The following is a 20,383-nucleotide window of genomic DNA, read 5'->3' on the forward strand; positions in this document are numbered from 1 at the left end:
TTTGTTGTCAGGACCAAGTAAAAGGACACAGGTCTTCAGATCATGTAACCTGGGACAGCTCAGCTGAGTTCGATACAGCTGTATATTTATATCCCTATGTTCCACATATGTTATAAATGTCATGGTGCTTAATACTATCATGGTGTTGTTCTTGTATTCAACTGGGCTAGAGATTAAGTAGTTACATTTCAGTATACACAACTAAATGCTTTTAAATCTGAGTTGGGGGTTTAGAATCTCAGAATAGAGCCATAAAGAGATAATGAGAAGAGTAAAAATCAGGTAGTTAAAAAATGATGTAAGGTACAGTCTTAATTTTTTATTATTAAATTCACAGCACATTAAATATTAAGTGCTCATAAACTTTGTTTTGTGCAATGATAAATTAGTAATATCTACATAGACATGTTCTTTTACAACAGGGAAGCTAGGAAACATAGTACCAGAGGACCTTGTGTTGACAACTGAAACTATTAGAATAGACTCCTTAATCTTCAATCATAAAAAGTAGATAATGTTATTTCTTATTACTATTAAATGCAAAGAGCCTTACTAGGAAACATATATGTCATTACTAAAAATAACTACCAGAGAATGTTTTGAGCAAGGAAAAAAATGATGTTAGCAAATTATATCTTGAGATAAACTCAGCGAAATGTTCTCTGCTAATCTCCACCATATAAAAGTTGTTCTTCAACTTACCCTTTTGTTAGCCCATAGCGGGTTGCATAAGATTTATGTCCAAGCACTGAAACAGCCAAGGTTTAACATGGTATTTTGTATGTTTGGGGATAGTTTACCAATGGTTAACACCCTCAAAATGCAGGCTGGTTTTCTGTATGCAAGTATGATTTCTGTATAATTGGAAAAACACCTGCCAACCTCTGCTTGAGGAGTGGATGATGCACTTTGTTTTCCTTATTGATTACAGTGTACAATAGTTCTTTGATTAAAACCAGGAGATTTTAGTACCTTTTGTCTAGGATTTAGCAACATTATTCATTCAAATATTTCCCGCAGTTCTTAAATATGTGGAAGAGGAGGCCTCTTCCAGGCCAGTCTCCTCAGACTAATTCCTTGTCTGCAGACCAGACCATGGAGATGTATTTCAGAATGAAATGTAGCTTAAATGAAGGAATTATGGTTTTGTTAGGTATTACTACATGACCTAGACAGCAGATCCAGAAAGAACCCTCTTCCAGAACAAGGTAGGACAAAAATGTTTGCATGAGCACACACTATTTTTTGAGTCCTGATACTTTAAATATTTTTCCCAAACTAGTAGTCAAAGGAGACTCAATTACAATTCCTGTGAACCATTTTGAATGGAAACAACCCCCACAAAACAAATTACCTTTGGACCTTTTTTTGGCTTCAAAACCTATGCAGTGTCTTCTGTGTTTGCTTTCACAGCACACTAGCAAGTCACCTGCCCAGGGCCAGTGCCAGTGCAGAGACTGGGACTCAGGCACTGCCACTCCAGGAGCACACCACAGAGCTCATGCAACTCCTGCCCCAATTTTTTTTCTCATGATCCCAAATCAGAGGCCTGGGTAAGAATGGGCTGGAGCAACGCGTGCTCTCCTTTTCTGTTTTGAACAGGCGTACGGTCTGGCCTGGCCAGCTGATGGGAACTAGGACATGCAGAGAAGAGTGTTCTCCTCATTCAGCTGCTGTGAGGACCTTGGAGCCAGCTGGAGCATTAAGGAGCTGAGCAGCTCCCTGCCAGCCCAGCTCCCGGAGCCAGCTTGAGGCACAGGAGAAAGCAATTGCCTGGAGAGGCAGGCTGGTGGAGGCAGTAAAATCACAGCCGGGAGAGGACAAGCCATACCCTGGGGTGCAGCAGCAGCTGCTGCTCCCTGACAGGCTTCCCCAGGACCCCTGCTCCACGCGGCACAGCCCCATTCCCGTCTTTCTTCCCGGTTACTGGGTCTCTGGCTGCTTGCCTGCAGCCTTGCTCTTGCTCTGCCTTGTCCAGTGCTGCCTCTTGCTTGGGGTTGGCCTTGCCACTGGCACACCCATCTCACACTCACCCTTGGAGCCAAGACAAGGACTGCAGGGACCATTAGTTGCCCACAGTCATCCCTCTTGTGTCAGGCTTTCTCCTCATGGAAAAGAGGATTCTGTCTCCCAAAAAAACATTCCCTGTGCCTCAAACCCAGGGAACAATTGACTGCTGCATTAGATGCAAAGCCTAAAACCAGAGAGAGAGCAAAGGCAGCAGGGAGGAAGGCTAGCCTCTCCTTCCTGTTTTGAGAAGTGCTTTCAGAGGCTCTGCATTTGGTCTTTCACAGGAAGGATGTTCACTGGTGAGAGCTCATCCCCACTTGTGAAGCCAGGCCAGGCTCTGTGGGTGCTGTTTTGGGAAGGTGAATGTGAAGCAGTTATCAGAACACATCACCACACTCAGCCTCCTCAAACCCCACACTGTCTCAGACACCTCCTGCTGAAAGCCACACACAGGAGATTGCCAGGTGTCAATTCCTCTGTTACGTGTTTTCTAACCTGCTCTCAGTAACACAAATGGAGAAGAGTGAGGGGCCAGTGTGTGCTCCATATACCAACCAGGAGACACTACTTTTTTTGTCATGTTAAAGAATAGGGAGAAAACATCGCTCAGTAAGCGATCAGTGTCCCAACCTTCCAGATGGGCATTACTGATATGTCAAAATTGCAACTAGGGCTACCAAAGCACTGAGGCACACCCCAGTTGGTGAGCAGCCTGGCATCATCTACCCCACAATCTGGGGGCACAGTTCCTAAATCAGATGAGCCTGACTGTGCAGGTCCCCTAGCAGATGGACTGGACAAGGGCTACAGTTAAGCAGTGTTGTCAGAAAGCACCTTCATAAAATACTGTGATTTTTGGAACACCTTGGGAAAGCATAAAAAATGTCTCAAATTGAGAGGCATTAGCAGCAGGAAAGAAAAATGAGTTATCCAAGCAGCTAATGGGGTTTAAATAAGATAAGCCCAGGCTGACAGTGGCAGATACCATTGGTGAGACACCTGGTCAGGAATACCTGTACTCCACAGCACAGGTGTTATTGGCTCAACACGAACTAGAAGAGGCACTATGCAGGATTAGTGGAGACCTCCACCTGGCCAAATTTAGGATAAGCTCCTCAGCATTTAGTCCCAGGGTAGTTTAAATACTTTTCTGCATAAGGAATTGGCTCTGAAAATCCCTTTCTTAAGCACTTAACTACAGGTCGGCTTGCTGGCAGAGCCCAGCCTCATTCGGGTTGCGTGTTCCTAAAGGGGATGGCTGGGAGCCACCATGCTCCAATGTGTGCTACCTGCAGAAACAGTCCTCCACATCCCTCCTTTCAGGCTCATTCAAGATCACTGCAGCCAGTTGCTTTGCTGCCTTCTTTGCAGCAAGCTGGAGTCCCACTGTGCCAGGCAACCATGACTTAACACAGTCAGAGAGGGGCTGTGTTTCTGCAGGAAAGGAGGCTGCTCCTCTCTGCTGTCTCCTAGAAGGGCTACTGCTGAATTATACCTTCCCAATGCTTCACCAAGCAGCTCTGTGGTGCTTTTGCTTCTCATTTCATCCTGTTTTTTTTCAACTGGTCCAGCTTTCTGTGATGCGCTTGAAAAATATGGTGTTATTTTGTCATTATCATATGCTTATTTTCCTTATAAACTGACTAGCTAGCCCTTTCCAAAGCAGCTAAACTGCAGAGTTGATGCATTTGTCATCTGTATACTTGGAAATCATTTGGTCAAGTAAAGTTTCTGTATGTAAATGCAGTATTCACTACCTAACAATTGGAGTGAAGTTTTTATGCACAGGGCTTATTATTTTCCGATCAGCAGCCCTGAGTTGGGACTTTTGGAGTAAACTGGTAGCTCTGAGCAGCTTTGAAGTATCACAAGTGGAAGGTTTTGTCTCCAGAAGATTTACTAGCAGTGATCTTTTCTTCAACTGTTTTATTAGCCTCCTTTTACATATGTATAGCGGTGAGGAGAGAAAACCTGTTGTTGGCCAAATACAGAGACTATTTCCCCTGTGGTATTCACACAAAAAAATTGTGTGAAAAATTGTTGCCCAGGCCCTCCCCAAATCCTGAAGTTTAGCTTAGCGCCATGATGCTTTCAAATCCTTCAAGACTTCTCTGTCCCCACCCCCCCTCTTTTAAAGGTTGAAGCTGGGGTAACAAATTCAGTGGTAAGAATGGAGGCCCTGCCCTTGGCTTCAGCTGGCGCTGCCAGAATAAATCTGGGGCCCCTGCTGCAGCCAAACCACTGAAAAGTTTTCACCCACTTAACACGGGTTTTGTAATTTTCACTTGCAAGTTCTTGTTGAATTGAGCCCTGTTGTGTGGACAAATTGGACAAGAAAAGTTTAAATGTTACCACTTTGGCTTCTCCTCAAGTGCTGCTGAGCACAGATGTTTGCAGGGGCCATCATGTCCCTGTAAGAATGGGGGCTTTGTGTGCATAACCTTACAAAGGGCAGAATAGCCCTGCTTTGCTGCCAGCCACAGGATCATCCTATCTTTATGTGTTGATTTATTAGGCCAGGGATGAATGAAACCGTAATTAATATTACTGAAGCATTAGAGTCTATTTAATTTAAATGCCACTGAATATTTCACTTTCAGTTGGGAGTGACAATGTGTTCGGTACTGTTGGTGAAAGCTTCAGCCATCTGTTACCCCTACTAAGAAGGGAAGACAAGAGAGACACAGAGAGACAGAGAGCTTTGAGCTTTGTGGCTTTTCCAAGCCTCCAGGATCATCATTCAACTCAAGGGCAGCCAAGAAACATTCCTGCGCACTGGACCTTTCGTGTATAGGGGAAAGACCTGAATGAGTACAGGGGCAACACAGCTTCCTGAAGGATGAATGGAGGGAGAAAGATGGAGATTTACAGTATGCATATATGTACGTACATAAAGTATGTGTGAGTATATACACCGAAGTCAAGTGTCCCAGCAGTAGAAGGAGAGAAGAGCAAGAAACTGGGTGACTTACAGTGGTCTAAAAATATTTTTAAAAGGTGGGAGGGAGGAAGGACCCGGAGCTAGGTGTGAATGCTGGTTTTAATTAGCCTAAGCAGTGAGGTTCCAGTCCAACTCCACTGTAGCAACCATCCAGGATTTGATTTGATAGGCATTGCAATGTTGGGAGCATGAGATTTTCCCAGTGAGCTGCTGCAGTGAGATGGTCTCCACCAAGCTAAACCAAAAAAATGCTGTGGGGTACCAAATGAGGGGCTGGTGTAACATCACCTTTGCTCTTGTGGTGGCGGGGTGGGGACATGGCAGTCCCCAAGTGGAGCAAGAGGCTGGGGATGCAGGCAGGAGTGCGCCAGTGCTGGGGCTGTACACGAGGATGCGGGTGGGAGGCTCTGCCGTCCATGGGATGGTAATTAGCACAGTGGGTCTTCTTCTAATTGGGATCATTTGTTCTCCCAGTTTTTCTCCTGCAAACTGATTTCATGCCAGAGGGAAGCTGTGTGACTCACACCTTGCCATGCCAATTAGCTGATAAACATCAAATGTAAACAAAGATGGCCTAATTAAGACTAGTCACCCAACCTCTACATGCATCTTGTCAAAATCACACCAGCCTTTTGCATCCAGATTTATTTTATTGTTTGCCGGGACTAAATTAGCAGCTTTGCACAAGAACCACTTATCTTTGAGAGAAGCTTAGAGCAGGTAATGAGGAAAATTGGGAGCTGGCTGCTGGAGCACTGTCACCCCCTCCATCTCAGCAGGGATAGACAGGGCAAGCACTGCCTCTCCAACACACACTGGGACTGAAGGCAGGGATTTGTCTGCCACTGAGTAATGCTGGGGGCTCGTGTCTGACCCAGCAGCCATGTCTTGGGGTATTCACTCAATTTGTCTTCCTGAGTGCTACTATGTGTACGTGAAATCTGTAATGTGTGTGCCTCCTGCCGCTCTCACATACTGTGAAAATTCATCAGTCAGAGCCCATTGCTTACCATGGGCCCGTCCCCGCCAGCTCACAGCCTGGGGAGTTATTTGCACTTTGGAGCAGAGGTGTACGACATCGACACATCCCAGCCACAGCGTTTCACACCCACTTTGCACCAGAGTGAAGGATCACTCAGGTGAGCTGTGGCAGAGAAACAAACTCATGGAGGAAGTTTTATTCTAGGAGGTATCCTTATGAAATCCAGAGGATAGTTTCATGGAAGTATATTTTTTAAAAAAGGCCAGGGTAGGATCTCAGTGGGTCATCTACCCCTAGACAATATCCCCTGGGTCCCTGAAGTGCCCCTGTTCACACCAGCAGCTTGTCCTGGGATCTCATTGTTCTTATTGTCAGGGAAGGCTTGCCTTAGGTATGAAATTAGTATCTTTGCTGCATACTAAGCCAGTTTGCTCCTGTCCTACCCAGGATGAACATGGAAAGTCCTTTCCCCCTTTATGACCAGCTTTAACATACATGAAGTTTGTTACCATTTCTTTATCCCTAGCATCTTCTCCTCTTTTAAGCTCAGCAAGCCCCAGGCATTCATCTGTTTCTCTTATGTTGTATTTTCCAGGTCTTTCATCCATTTTCACTGCTCATCTCTGAAGACTCTCAGAGTATGGCTTTTGCACCTGAAGCACAGCATCCAAATGGGAGCATGGCATCCACCTGGTTGTGCTTCATCCCATTCCTGGATGCAATCCTCTTATTCCCTCTGCATCTCATCTGGCTTCTTCGAGCCAGACATGGTCCTCCTGAATGTCATCCCACCTCCCTGCCTACCACTGGTCCTCTTTGCTTGGGTCATGTGAGACTGTAATCACTTAACATCAGTTCCACTGTTCAGGGCAGGAGTCTGCACTACCTTTGTAAAGTGAGAGAAAACTGGAGGCAGGGGTACAACCATTGCTTCTTTCTGCATGACAGGACTTCCCCTGTCACAGAAAATAACCAGAGCTATTTAAAATAGTTTGTTCTTGACAAATCCCCATTGGTAGCTACCCCACCCCGTGGGTGTTTACAAATAGTTGTATGATTATTTGCTCCAGCACTTTCTGGGGTCTGAAACTGTGTTGCTTTGTCTAAAACTCACCAGTGCCCCTTTTCCTAATTTATAGGTCCTCTACAAGCCCTCAGCGAAAACTGCTAATGGCTCTGAGCCCACTTCTGGCCCTTTGCTAACCATCCCAGGCAGCTGCGGAATAAGCTCTCACACCACGTCAATGAGGGTCATAAAGCACCATCAGTACTTCCTTGCTTCTCACAAAAGACTACAGGAAGAAACTTTGAGAAGTTACCTGTTCTCTTTTATTCTGACTGAACTGAATTCTTGTTCATCCACACAGGAGAAAGGGACCTACTTCTTTGAGGGGGGTAGCAATTCGTTATGCCTCACACTCACCGTTGGGTACCCATCTTTCTGATGACCAGCTACACAGTTTAGGTCAGTGTCTCTGTAAATGGCAAGGTTCATTGGAATGAAAGCAGAAGGAATGCAGAAAAGGCAGACATAGTGCAATTGCAAAGGGTGGCCAGTCACAGACATTTTCAGTGGCATTTCCTTCCCAACTCCCACCTTGGAGATGCTCCAGAAATGAACATGGACTCTCCCCACTAGTCTGGCCAGGTCTGGAAAGCAGGACTTTCCAAAGTATGGATCAGCTCTTTATAAAGAGGGAAGGGAAAGTATGTCTTCCCACACAACAAACAAATGTAATTCTGATGTCATTTATATAAAGAATCTTACAGCCAAAGCCTCAGATTTTTGAAAGTTACCTGTCTTGCAGATTATCTGAATGCCACGCACTGATTCCCAACGAAGGCAAGGACACACCGGTACCTGACTGGAGGAGTGAGCAAAGAAACTTTACACCAAACTGCAGATGTCCTGATTGATGCAAACATACAAAAATCAAGCACAGAAATACAGTTTGCACTGTGAGTGCGGGTGTACCCACAGCTCACATCAGCATTTGCAGCACAGGACTGAAGGAGTGAAGCTACTGTAACTGAGCCCATTTAACAGGTAAGTCATCTAATACTTAGTGAGAGAACAATTTTGTGTCTGTTCAACAGTCTGGTGGTGTTCTGGGGAAGACATTTCACAGTAACACTGTGAAAAACAGACCACTGTCTGTACCGTTGTCTGTACAGACACTGTAAAGCAGACCATTATTGGTGGTGTCAGCAGGAAGTTTTTATATTTCATGTACTTACTATTGTCTTCAAACATTTCAAGAAGCATTTACTAGCTAATCAGCAAAGTAACATCATTATGCCAGATGAAAAAGCATTTTGCATATAGGAGTTTCACCATTGGCAGGGCTCAAAGCAACATGTAGCCTCATAACTTTTTAAATTCCAGTCAGATCCTGCGCGCTCTCCTCACTGGCCTCCAGCTGACTCATCCTTTTCAGAATATTTCTTTTCATTACTGTGTCTGTAGGCTGCACATCCCAGAGCACAAGCCAGATCAAGCTGGTACTAGACAGTGCGGTGAACTGGTGTTTCTCTGTGGTGGTCTCATCAGTTTCTGCTGAATTTCAGCTTTCACTGAAAAGCTCTCTAGGACAGAGAACAAGCTTTGTGACTGTGGCCCCAAGGAGGGGTACTTCACCAATATGGTAGGGAAAGAGAAACAATGGGAAGACCTCACTTGGAGTATTGTGTGCAGTTCTGGTGTCCTCAACATAAAAAGGACATGGAACTGTTGGAACAAGTCCAGAGGAGGCCACGAGGATGATCGGGGGACTGGAGCACCTCCCATATGAAAACAGGCTGAGAAAGTTGGGTCTGTTCAGCCTGGAGAAGAGAAGACTGCGTGGAGACCTCATAGCAGCCTTCCAGTATCTGAAGGGGGCCTATAGGGATACTGGTGAGGGACTATTCTTTAGGGACTGTAGCGACAGAACAAGGAGTAACGGGTTCAGGCTTAAACAGGGGAAGTTTAGATTGGATATAATGAAGAAATTTTTTCCTGTTAGGGTGAAGAGGCACTTGAATGGGTTTCCCAGGAAAGTTGTGAATGCTCCATCCCTGGCAGTGTTCAAGGCCAGGTTAGACAGAGCCTTGGGTGACATGGCTTAGTGTGAGGTGTCCCTGACCATGGTAGGGGAGTTGCAACTGGATGATCTTAAGCTCCTTTCCAAGCCTAACTATTCTATGATTCTACGAGAGTAACTGAACCACAGAGGGGACCTGTGGCAGGTTATGATGGCAGAGACAGCAGCCACTTACATGGGAGCTGCAAGTATTTCCCCATTCCCACTGGGGCACATGGCATGGGGACACTGGAGGGATGACGACCCCCACACATTTACAGATCTGACTGTAAAGGGTGAAGCAACCTGGTGCAAACCCAACGCTGGTGCTCCTTTCCCAGGGTCCTGTGATGGGGGAGCCCCTCTTGCTCATAGGTGCCCAGCTCCAGGGGGCTGCTGTCCCTGCACCTGCCCTGCCCAGCACAGCAACCCTTTCTCTGCGTGAGAACCAAAGGCAAAACGGTGCTCATCAGTAAGAAAAGCACCATGTAAGTAGAAATGGAAGATTTCCAGTCCCCTAAGAGCTACCAGTGAGCATTTTCAAAGTGGCATTAAAGAACACTTTGAAGTACAGCCCGTGAGTTGAAAAATGTGTTTGGGGGAATAAATCCATATCTTGTTCCAAAGATACAAACTAAGCTTCATTTTACTAAATATAGACATGTAAGGCATGGCAAAATTCATCAAAACTCTCAATCATATCTCCCAAAGAGATGTGCTGTGACAGGAGACCATCAACCCGATGAAAATAAGGGCTCAGTATTCCAGTACTTATACGCACGAGTTACCTCCGTAGTTCAAGCAAAGCCACTGGATCAAATGCTTGCTGGATTACACTCCTCACATTGGCAGCTTACACCAGGTCACTTGGCAGGATCTTTCCCACAGGGAGGTGGCTCACCTTCCGGCCAGGTTCTTGGCACCTCCTCCGTGCCAGTGGTGAGTCTTCAGGGCGCAGCTTTTCCACCATCACAGATCAAGTAGGAAAGTAAGGTTATAGAAAAAAAAGCCTTATTGATTCAGTTATACGAAATTATCCCCTTTGCAGTGCGGTTTACACTAAGCCTCCAAATCTGACATCTGTTTGAAAGCCCTCTTAATATATCCAATTATAGATTTTCAGCAACTTTGTGGAATGTCGGCTTTCCTGGCTACTGACCCCGGAAAACACCATTGAAATCAGAAGGGATTTTGTTATTGAGCTCAGTGGGGGAGGATCAGGTCCTACATAATTTTATTGTCAGCAATGATGACCTCTCCTCACAAATGAAGAATACCCATCCTGAGCCATGGCCTTCAGAACGTAAATAATTTATTTTTTATAGCTGGATCCTTACCCAAGTGGGATATTTTGTGCATGGTTAACTTATCCCAGGGCTTTAAACACTTGCCAAGTGGCTTTAATAGCAGGATGTTGTTTAAAAAGATTGGGAAGGATTTGGGGCAGTAATAGAGATAATTGCCAAGGAGAGATAAATGAATCTTCAATCTCAAACCAGCTTGGCTTTATCATTGGGTCAGGAGGGAAGACCCAGAAAAATCCCCCATCTAAGACTAAACATGTAATGATAGTATGGGATTTAGGGAAGTTGGCAGCTGTCAAGATTCTTTGATAAAAATATTTTTTGAGGCTTAATACAGGTTTACAATTCCATATAAAGGCACGAAAGCCCCTTTTCACTCCAGGGATTTGGCATCATGAAATAAAAAAGCTGGAGGTGAAATTCTGGGAGAGGAGCAGACAGCGAGTTAGCACTGTAGGTTGCACCGAGGGAGAGAAACTGCATGCAAAGGGGCTAAGTGCAGAGCAAAGAAGGTAAGGAGAGTTTTGCAGGTCACAGGGCACCTGCAAGCTGATGGGTGCCCTTTGGGTACTCCTTGACCACCCCTTGGCCACCCCTCAGCTGCCCCTTGGTCCCCAGAGGGACATGACAGACCCAAAGCTTTTGTTTCTGCTTTGCAAATAGCAGAGAGAGCATACCCAGTGCATATTCAAGCATATTATTTATGGATTCATTCACCAGGGAGGGGAGGAGGTCAAAAGCCAACCATCTTAATGAGAAATTATCTTATCTTCTCATGCAGAATAAGGTACTGCATGACACAGCAACATTTCAGGTCAACCTTTTGAAAAATGAGTTGCCAAATAAAGACTGCTGAAAACGAAAAAACAAGGACTGACTTCAGACAGGTCTCCCCTGCTAGGATTTGGGGTTTGAGTGGAGGTTCAGCGTTTCTCCCTCTGTGGTATCCTGTTTCTTTGCCTGCTGTCAGACAGTGCCCTGGGTCAAAGGGCAGTCAAAAGACTTTTCTGCAGCCAAAGCCACCTGAGGTGACTTCTGCAAACACTCCAAGGGGTCTTAGAAGAGTGGGGAAAGGCACGTTAGAGAGAGATTATTTATTTTTCAGCAAAGACCTTACCCAGTTAGGGTGGGGGAAGATTTTTGGGATGTAACCAGTGAACGTGGAGCACTCGGGGGCTTCATGAGTGAAAAAAGCATTTTAGTGAATTGTAAGTCATTTTTCAGCTAAGACCTTTCCCAGCTCAGAGTGGGGCTTTCCCCAGTTGTCTTCTTAACAGTCTACTTTTCTCCTTTCTAGACCCTATATTCTCATTTGTGGGAAGTGACATGGAGGAAACTCAGAAGCACTGTACAGCCTGACAAAATGATTTCTCTCTTTATGATCTGAAAAGGAAACCATGACCCATTTTTCCAAAAGCAATATTAAAAAAGGCAGAGCAACATGACACGAGCAATACAAAACTGGCCATCTTTGGTTTAAAGAGTTGCTATTTCAAACCTCCCAGCTATTTCCCATGTTTGTGATTGCCCCCAAGAGACCAACAAAAGGCATGAAGGAGGTGTGTGGTTTGGCATGACAAGTTCTTCTCTGTACACAGCGTCCAGGAGGAGTGTCATTCTTGTGAAATTTACAAAAAGACCCGAGATCAAAACCAAGCTATGAAATAAAACTGGGCAAAACAATCCCAAACTATGAAAAGAAATATCCCCTGCCAGTGAGTATGGCTCTGTGTTACCCAGACAGAGAACCTTCCCACCAACGTGTGAATGACACCCCTTTCCCAGCTTAGGGATCTGCATTTTAAGGCTGGTTTAGCCCCTCTCTGGGGAAGGGGTGCAGTCTCCTCTGCCAACAGCCCATGGGCTGAGCTCATGGCTCCCTCAGGCTACAGTTCACAGCCCGCTTGCCTTCAGTATTGACATGCTCACACTTGGCGGTATTATTCGGAGGTTTGGGTCTGATGAGTGTATTTATATGGCTGACACCCAGACCTACTTGCCTATTCCTGCGGATTCCCGTGAAGTGCTGTCATGGCTTATTACCTGTCTATCTGCCTGCAAGCCTGGGTGACTTTTAATTTTTTTGAAGCTTAATGCTGGGAAAACAGAATCGCTTCACATTGGTTCAGTTCACCTCCTGAATGTACAGATTTATGATATATAATACTGTATCACACACAGTTTAGGATCTGGTTTCACTGCTAGGCTCTTAAAAATAGCCTTATTTTATCAGAAATAAACCTTTTTATCAAGAGAAGGTAAAACACCATCAGATTTGGGAAACTTCTGCAGCTATTGCTCCATGTTGCTTGTCAGGCTGAGGAGCCCTTGTTCATGCCTTGGTCTAATCCAGAGTTGTGTACCGTAGCTCAGTGATAATTGGAAACTCTTCTCACTCGAGCATTTTCAGCTGTTGTAAAAGTCTGCAGCTAATGTCATAACAAGAATTAAACTGTCTCATCATATTACACCCGCCTTAGCTGACTTCGCTGGCTATTAAGGTGACAGCACATTGATTTAAAATTTGTGTTAATTGTTTACCCCTTCTTGCAGAGGCTTTCTTGGGGTTTTGTAGCGACCTGCAGGCTTTCTTTAGTTGTGGATTATCTTTGTGTTCAGCTTCATATGGACTTACAAAAAAATCCTCTTTGTCTGGATCATACCATGTAATAACCTCAGCCCATGGAATTCTTTGGCATATGTATTCCCTGCATGGGTCACTTTTAGAAATAAGCTAATGGGGAGGGCTCGGCTGGTTTTCATATTACAAGGCTTAAAGATACTTTTTTCCCCTCTCTTATTTTTATTTATATTTGCTCTTTTCAGTTTTAATTTTTTTTCTACTAATAGCAGGGGGGGGATGTTTTATATAAACAAATGTACCCTGCTAACAAAACCTGTGGATTTATGGGTTTAACAAAGAAAGTGGGCTGTACTACCCCCAAAACAGACCTTACAGACAATCATCCTCAGGCTTCCACTTCTGGATTGAATAAATTGATCCCAATGTAAGCTCATGTTAACAAACTTTTAACCTAGAATTGAAAATAAAAATTGTTTTGTGCCATATGCTGTCTCTCTTACATAAAATGAGTATTGCCTCAGTGGGACTTTGGCATGTTTGGTGATTACAAGACTAATAAATGGGGGCCATTTTCTTATTGTCCATGATCTAGTTTTCCAAATCCATAAACAGTATATTTCTTCACAGATATTTGGAAAAAAAAAATCCTTTACTGTCTCCAAGACTATGAGCTTTATTCACCCCCTTCACTGAGAGCTGAAACACCTCTCACCTGCTCCACTTTCCTGTGCTTTCTCTCACCGGAGCAATGATAGAATGGGAATTGTGAAGATGTCAATTTGTCTTAACAAAAAAACTTCTACTTTTTTTTCAAAAAGGTAAGCAATCAAGTAAGTAATAAGTACTTACTTGTGAGTTTAAATTCACATTGAAATCACCAACTGGGTTTTGTCCCAGATGTCTGGGACTTTGGAGCAGATCTGGGCTTGTTCTTGGAACATGACCTTAGCTAATGGACATCTTCCTAAGGAGACCTGCTCTGCCTTCCCCCGGCAAGAAGTGCTAATCGCATAACCAGCCTCGTCCCATCTCCCACTAGGTCCTTTTTTGCCTTTTAGTAAAGAAATGAGCTTGTGCATGAACTGCATCCAGATTTTAAAATTCTCTAGCGGCTACTGCATTTTACACTGTTTATAGCTTATAAACACGATTGTGAATTGCAAAACTATTCCTGGTTATTTGAGTTCCCAGCACTTTTATCCTGGGGAAAAGCAAAGTCTCCCAGCTGTCATTAGAGAGCACTTCATTAGAAAGAAAACATTCAGTATTTATATTTTGAGCAGCAAAGTGCCACTCACTTGTATGAATAAAGCATGCGCTTTCCCAGGTTGTTGATGGCTGTTCCCTGCACACCAGCAGTCTCAGCCAGCTCCAGCACCCATGCATGACAGAGCCTCAAAACCGGAGAGGGATTTGCAGTAACAGCTCCAGCAACAAGTACGGTGCTGGATGGCACAGAGGGCCAACTGGGTCCCCTCACCATTAAAGCAGTGCTGGTAAGGTAGTCTACATTTAACATGAACTTTTCCAGCTTTGAAAAGCATTGCTTGGTGCACAATAACCGCATTTTAAAAGCCTTTTGTTTCATTCCTGTTTTGATGAACTTCTCTCCCTTTGATGTTCATCTGGAGTTTAATCACGACAAAACACACACAATGGTTAGATTGTAGAAGAGAAAAAGGTGCTGGAGGAGCACAATACAAAGCATTATCCACTGTCTCCCCTGTGCCACTTACTTGGCAGGCAGCAGCAAGTGCTGCAGTGAGAGCAAACCAGGGTGACAGCGTGGGTGTCCTGGGCTCATACTGGCTCCTGCTGCAGCAGCAGCTGGAACAGGGCTCACAGCAGAGGATCTGGAACAGCCAGGCCCTGGGAAAGATTCACTGCTGTCAGCACCCAGCCCATGGTGCCTGCCTTCATCAGGTTCCAGTTTGGTGCATCCTCCCAGAAGGCCTCCTCCAGCCCCTGGGAGCAATCTGGGCAAGACGCATCCCAGTCCCCCATCAACACCCTCCCATGTCAGCATCTCCCACATCTCTCCTGCCACTAGCATGGGGAGGTGAATATTTGAAGAACCCCTGAAGGACCAGATGGGCACAGGTTAGTGTTCTAGCACAAACACCAGCCTCTTCCCAAGCTGCTGTTGCCCCTGGCTCTGACAGGTTTACAGGAGCTTGCTATTGTCTAGGGTCTGGCTCCCAGCATCAGGGTCTTTGAGCATCTTGGTTTTCCTTCAGAGATACATTTCTAGTCTACCTGACTGGGGAGGAAATCTCAAAAAGCAGGAGATAGAAAGAAGCCCTAAATGTATTATTTCTATAGTTGTTCCATTATTTTAAGAAAGGGCACTGATGAACCATTTCAGAAGGTAAGGTGGGGCAGCAGGTGCCATTGCCCATCCCAACAGCATCATATCTAGAGGTCAGAGCTTACCTGGGCTCTTTTCTCCCTGCCCAGATGCTCTGTGGGATTGAATCAGCCCCCTCACACTCTAAGTCTCCCTATGAATTATTGGTGCATATTAAATCCTGGTGCCACCCACTTGTGCCCGAGCCAGGGTCATCCCCATGCAGCCAGTGCCACCTGCATAGTGCTCTGCAGTGTGGAAAGGGCAGTGCCCATGGAAAGGGCAGTGCCCAGGCTGCACCCCATGCCCTCTGGGACTGGCAGAATCAGGTGATCTGGGGACACCTTCATGACTCAGGTATCACCCTTGCCCAGCCCTGCCCGTGGGCAGCTGCTGCTCTCAAATGTGCGTCATGGCCCACGCCAGCCCAGGGCACACCTCGGGACCTGCCAGCTTGGGTCACACCACAGCACATGCCATCCCTGGTTACATCTCGGGACCCACCTTCTCCGGTCACACCCTGCCCCAACAGCACCCCAGGCACCACTTCAGCTACCTCAATCTCAGACCCCTGAGGGTGGACACAGTCTGTATTTGGGATGGTTTTGTGCTGCACCAGTACAATAGGTCATTTTCTGTGAAGTTCCTCATCGCATTTGGTAGCCTAAACCAGCAAAGAGCCCCAAGTGTGTTTTTCCAGGCATGGCTGAGATGGCTCTTGCTTTTCAAGTGCAGTTCTGTGGTTCAGGACAGGGACTCACAAGGACACTGTCTGTCCTGCCTTACCTGTCCCACCCTGTCTGCAGACAACGCGTTGTGCAAAATAAGGATAGAGTCCCAATAAACCCATATATAACCTCATTTCTTCTCAAATGGCCTCTGCCAACAGCTGTTTCTGAATTATTTCTTTAGCGGAATATTGTAATTACATCCTCTGCAGATATCACTGCTTACCTGAGAACAGGTTTGAGGGGTTTCAAGTATTCACTGAGTGCCAGAGTTTGGGGATCACACATTTTGGTATTTTTGCTTGGATTTTTAACCTTATGTTACGACATCTGTAGTCCCTGCTGGTCTGACCTACTTAGTGAAGTCAAAGCCACTGGAGATTAAACTGGGTGATCCAGTTCAGAACATACTTATGTTTTCAAGGTCCTGACAGAATTCATTAGTTTCTAATAATCAAATCTTGCTATTCAAAAAAACTAACCGTAACTTTGCATTAAAAAAAAAAGTCTTATTTACAAAATAAAATAATTTTGGCTGCCTGAGAAAGTAAAATCTGTAAACCCAAATAACTGAACTGCACCCAAAAAGTATACAAAAGATTTTTAACAGCTTATTAGCCAATGCTAATATCTGGTGGCGTAGACCACGGTGATTACAGGCCCTGTAAAATTTTGCTTAACTGTGGTGAAAAACCTTTTTATTTTTTTAGGAATACTTTTCACTGTGTCCCCATTTCAAACCCAGAAAGCAAACAAGTTGTAGCAGACTTTCGCTTGCAAAATGAATTTGTCAAGCTCTGCTGCATTTTGCTGAAGTATAAGAAACTTACATAAAAGTGATCTTAGAGAGAGGAAGCTGGCTTCAGGGCAGAGACTAGTGGAGATCTCTGTGAGTATATTTGCTTTTCCTAAAGCTGGAGGTGTGGGTAGGTTTACTTGTCACCAGAGGAAACTATTCACAAGTCTAAGACCTTCCAAGACCAATTCCCTTTCCTATTGCACTATGCAGCTACTTTTATAGTATTCTGTAAATATGAGTGAAAATAGGAAATCACTTTTTCATTTTAAGATAGCATCTCTTCTTTTTATTCCATTATACTTTACATATATGTAAACTTTATATATATGTAAACTTTATATATAAAAGTATACTTCACATGTATACTTCATGTATGTCTATGTGAAGTTTTCGTAGCAAATGAAAGTTGCCTGTGCTCAAGAGCTTACAGGAGAATTCACGCAGGACCTGATCCAGAGCCTTTCCCCATTCCAGGAGCAATGGCACCAACATCTGAAAATCAGTCACAAGGCTTTCAAGCAGGTTCTGGACACTGAACATTTACGAACATTTTGCCTTGATTAAAAAAAAAATGCTTGGGGTATAACTGTGTTTTCCTGGTATTTGATGTGTTGGTTTGTGCTTGGGAGAGTATGGTCATGCTATTTAACACTGCATTTTTCTGGCTTTTAATTCATATCATGAATGAATCACCAAACAGACTTCAAAAATGATTACATGACTGTGACCATGGCACTAATGTTTGAAAAGCAGTTGCTGTCTGTGCAATATTTTTCCATACTTTTACGGCTTATATCCAACCTGGAAGACATTTTTTGCTACATCTGATCTGCACTGAAGCAGCCTATATAAACTGCTGTTACTGTTCGGCAGGCTTATCCTGCCATGTGTGAACTTGCACATCTAGTTTCCAGTGACCCCTTCAGACATAGGTACAGACCTGTTCTGCTGCAATACCAGCTCTCTATGTACAGGAGGATATTTGCAGACATGCTTTGCTGTGCAATAATATATAATTTAAAACGTGCAAAATTAATGTGTGAAAGGTTTTATTCCTAGAGGTAAAATCCACTGAGTAAAACTTCAGCATTCTACTGAGTGAGAGATTTGAGCTCAAAAATGCATTTCTGCAGTTTTCTCGATGAGTTTCCTCAGGTGATCGATTCATAGATGCCTGAATAATGCTTAAAAGCCAAGTGCACACATAAATTACTAGTATTAAGCAAGCACCAGATACTGAGAGAATCTTTATTCCTCTGGAGTATGTCATATCAGTAAAATAAAATGTTTTTGTGTAACATGAGACAGAAGACATTTGCAAAACAGTGTATTGAGCCGAAGTCTGACTCATTTCTAAGCTCTGTATGCAAGGGCTGCTTTGCTCTGTTGTTACCATAACCACACATCCATCTGATGTTATATACAAAGGTTTCTCTTAAACAGAAATCAGTTACAACCATGGATGCTGCTTAATAATTAAGATACAGATCCCTGACCCTGCAAAGGTTCAGGCAAAGCCTTAACTCTGCATGCAGCAAAGAAGCTCAGAAACCTGGTGAAATCCCTTGCAAAAGCACATGTAGAATTATTTTTAGAGCAGGATCTACAGGTGCACCTTTCAAGGATCACCACCATATTTCAGCAAATGTCTGTCTCAGAGACAAATTACAAAGGGATTGTGTTAAAGCCTGGCGGGGTCACCCTTGCATTATTGGAGGTCACTGTAGGTTTTGATTTCTCAGGCTGAGATGGGCGGGCAGCACCCCATATCCAAACCAAACCTATCTGGATCTGAGGGACCTGTGAAGAAGCACCAGTCCAGGATGCAGGCAGGTGGGCTCTATGTGGCTTAGAGCTTGCTGAAGGCTCTGCCTTTGTTCCCTTTGCATTCTTTCCCCTTAAAGGATATGGGGCTCCAGAAAGTTTTCAGCATTAAAGAGAACTTGCCTTACATTGCAGGGAAGGGCAAATTTCACTAACTGGATCTGGCTTATGTAGCTGCCCCCTCCTGCTAAACAGCATATTTTTGTTTGTGTTTGCATTTTGCTACTGCATTTCCTTCTGCTTTACAAAACCTGTCAATACTGGGTTTCTTTTCATTAGACTTTCTTTTAGCATTTACTCTTCCTCACTGATAGTTCCACCCTTTACATGCCTTTCTTCAGTGATTTTGTTTGATTCAAACTGAAATGGCTAGAGTGGTATCTAAAAGTTATTAATTTGGTTATACCTAGTTACTATAAAGCACACTACTTGTATCAGTTTCATTCCTTGGCTAATTTTTAGGGAAAATGTAACACTCCCTTTATTTTAGATCCCTTTCTTATCTTGCCTCAGACATAGGCTCCAAAAGACATGCATGTAATATGGATGCTTAATTTACTCCTACAAATATGCAGACAATATTTCTATGAGCAATAAGCATTGCTAAGGGCATGGCTGAAGACAAGAACAAAAAAATCAATTACAAAACTGCTGTAAATTCTGTATTTTCTAAGAATTTCAGCAGCTTCTGGTGTGCCTCAGCCTCCATCACATCCTCATGAATTTAAGAGCCTGGGACACACACTTACTAACGCAAGCTCTGTGTGTGTGTACTTAAACAGTACAGGAGATTTTGAAACAGCCATCTGAGGATGTTATGCCTGTTAGTCAAAGTCTGACAGTAAAGGCAAGATTTTTGTTTAAACAGGGGGATTTGGAATGTGACTCAGAAAGAAATCATGCAAGATACTAGAATGTCATGAAAAAAAACCTTAGAAAAACACATTATTTTCTGGGAAACCTGGACATCCAAGGGCAAAATCTGCAAAATTTGCAATTACTGAGTCAGATTTCTTTCCTTTTACCTGCAGATTGTGGATTCCAAGTAAGTGATGTCTGCAGTAAAACATCAAGCAGCAGATACGTAAAGGGGAAATCAATGGTTAAGCTTCCACCTGCCTCAGAAACACTAGGCTTTCCTCCACACAGCTTTAGTCTGTTTTTCACACCATCTAGCTTTGGGCTATGATGCACACTTTTACCAGACATTATTAGTATTAATCACATTTTATTTAGATCAATATAGATCTCTGTTTGATGCATGTAGCAAGTGCTCACTGCTCTGTATCCTCTAAATGTTTGTATTTAACAATATCAGTTCTAAAAGCAGTTTATACCCAGGTCACAGTACCCTCACTCCCCAAACCCCCACTATTGCTGGTAATGTCCTACTGCTCACAAAATATAACATTAAACATTGCAGTCCTGACTTTTAATTTTTTTTAATGTCCTTATAGTCCCGCTAATGGCTTTGACTTCCTTAAGAAGTATTTCTCACACCAGAAAACCTAATTACAGTTTCACTGTGCCTTCCCGCATGGTGATCTGAAATGCTTCAGTAAAATGAAGCAACCTATCAATACTGTATCTATTGCAGATGAGACATCTACAAATGCAGATCAGTGTAACCCAGTCATTGATTTTAGGATTCTCAGTCCTCAAAGGACTGTGACAAATCTATACATTGCCCCTGAGTGGTGGGGTTTGCTTTTAGAGTTCTGATTTCATGGGGGAAACCATGTACAATTTAATGCAAGCAGAAAGTGCTCTGCTGCTGCCCTGCTGAGAAGGCCCACAGCCAT

The 20,383-nt window shown here is 44.0% G+C and overlaps 1 long non-coding RNA gene across 1 annotated transcript; it reads left to right on the plus strand.

Moving 5' to 3' along the window:
- Positions 1–6,983: 6,983 nt before the first annotated feature.
- Positions 6,984–13,306, plus strand: LOC115946764 (uncharacterized). The gene is made up of 3 exons (XR_004080797.2): positions 6,984–7,398; positions 7,742–7,980; positions 11,597–13,306. It is a non-coding gene; the product is annotated as an uncharacterized lncRNA (long non-coding RNA).
- The last annotated feature ends 7,077 nt before the right edge of the window (positions 13,307–20,383 follow it).

This window comes from Melopsittacus undulatus, chromosome 8 (genome assembly GCF_012275295.1).
Source record: "Melopsittacus undulatus isolate bMelUnd1 chromosome 8, bMelUnd1.mat.Z, whole genome shotgun sequence".
Classification (NCBI taxonomy): Eukaryota; Metazoa; Chordata; class Aves; order Psittaciformes; family Psittaculidae; genus Melopsittacus; species Melopsittacus undulatus.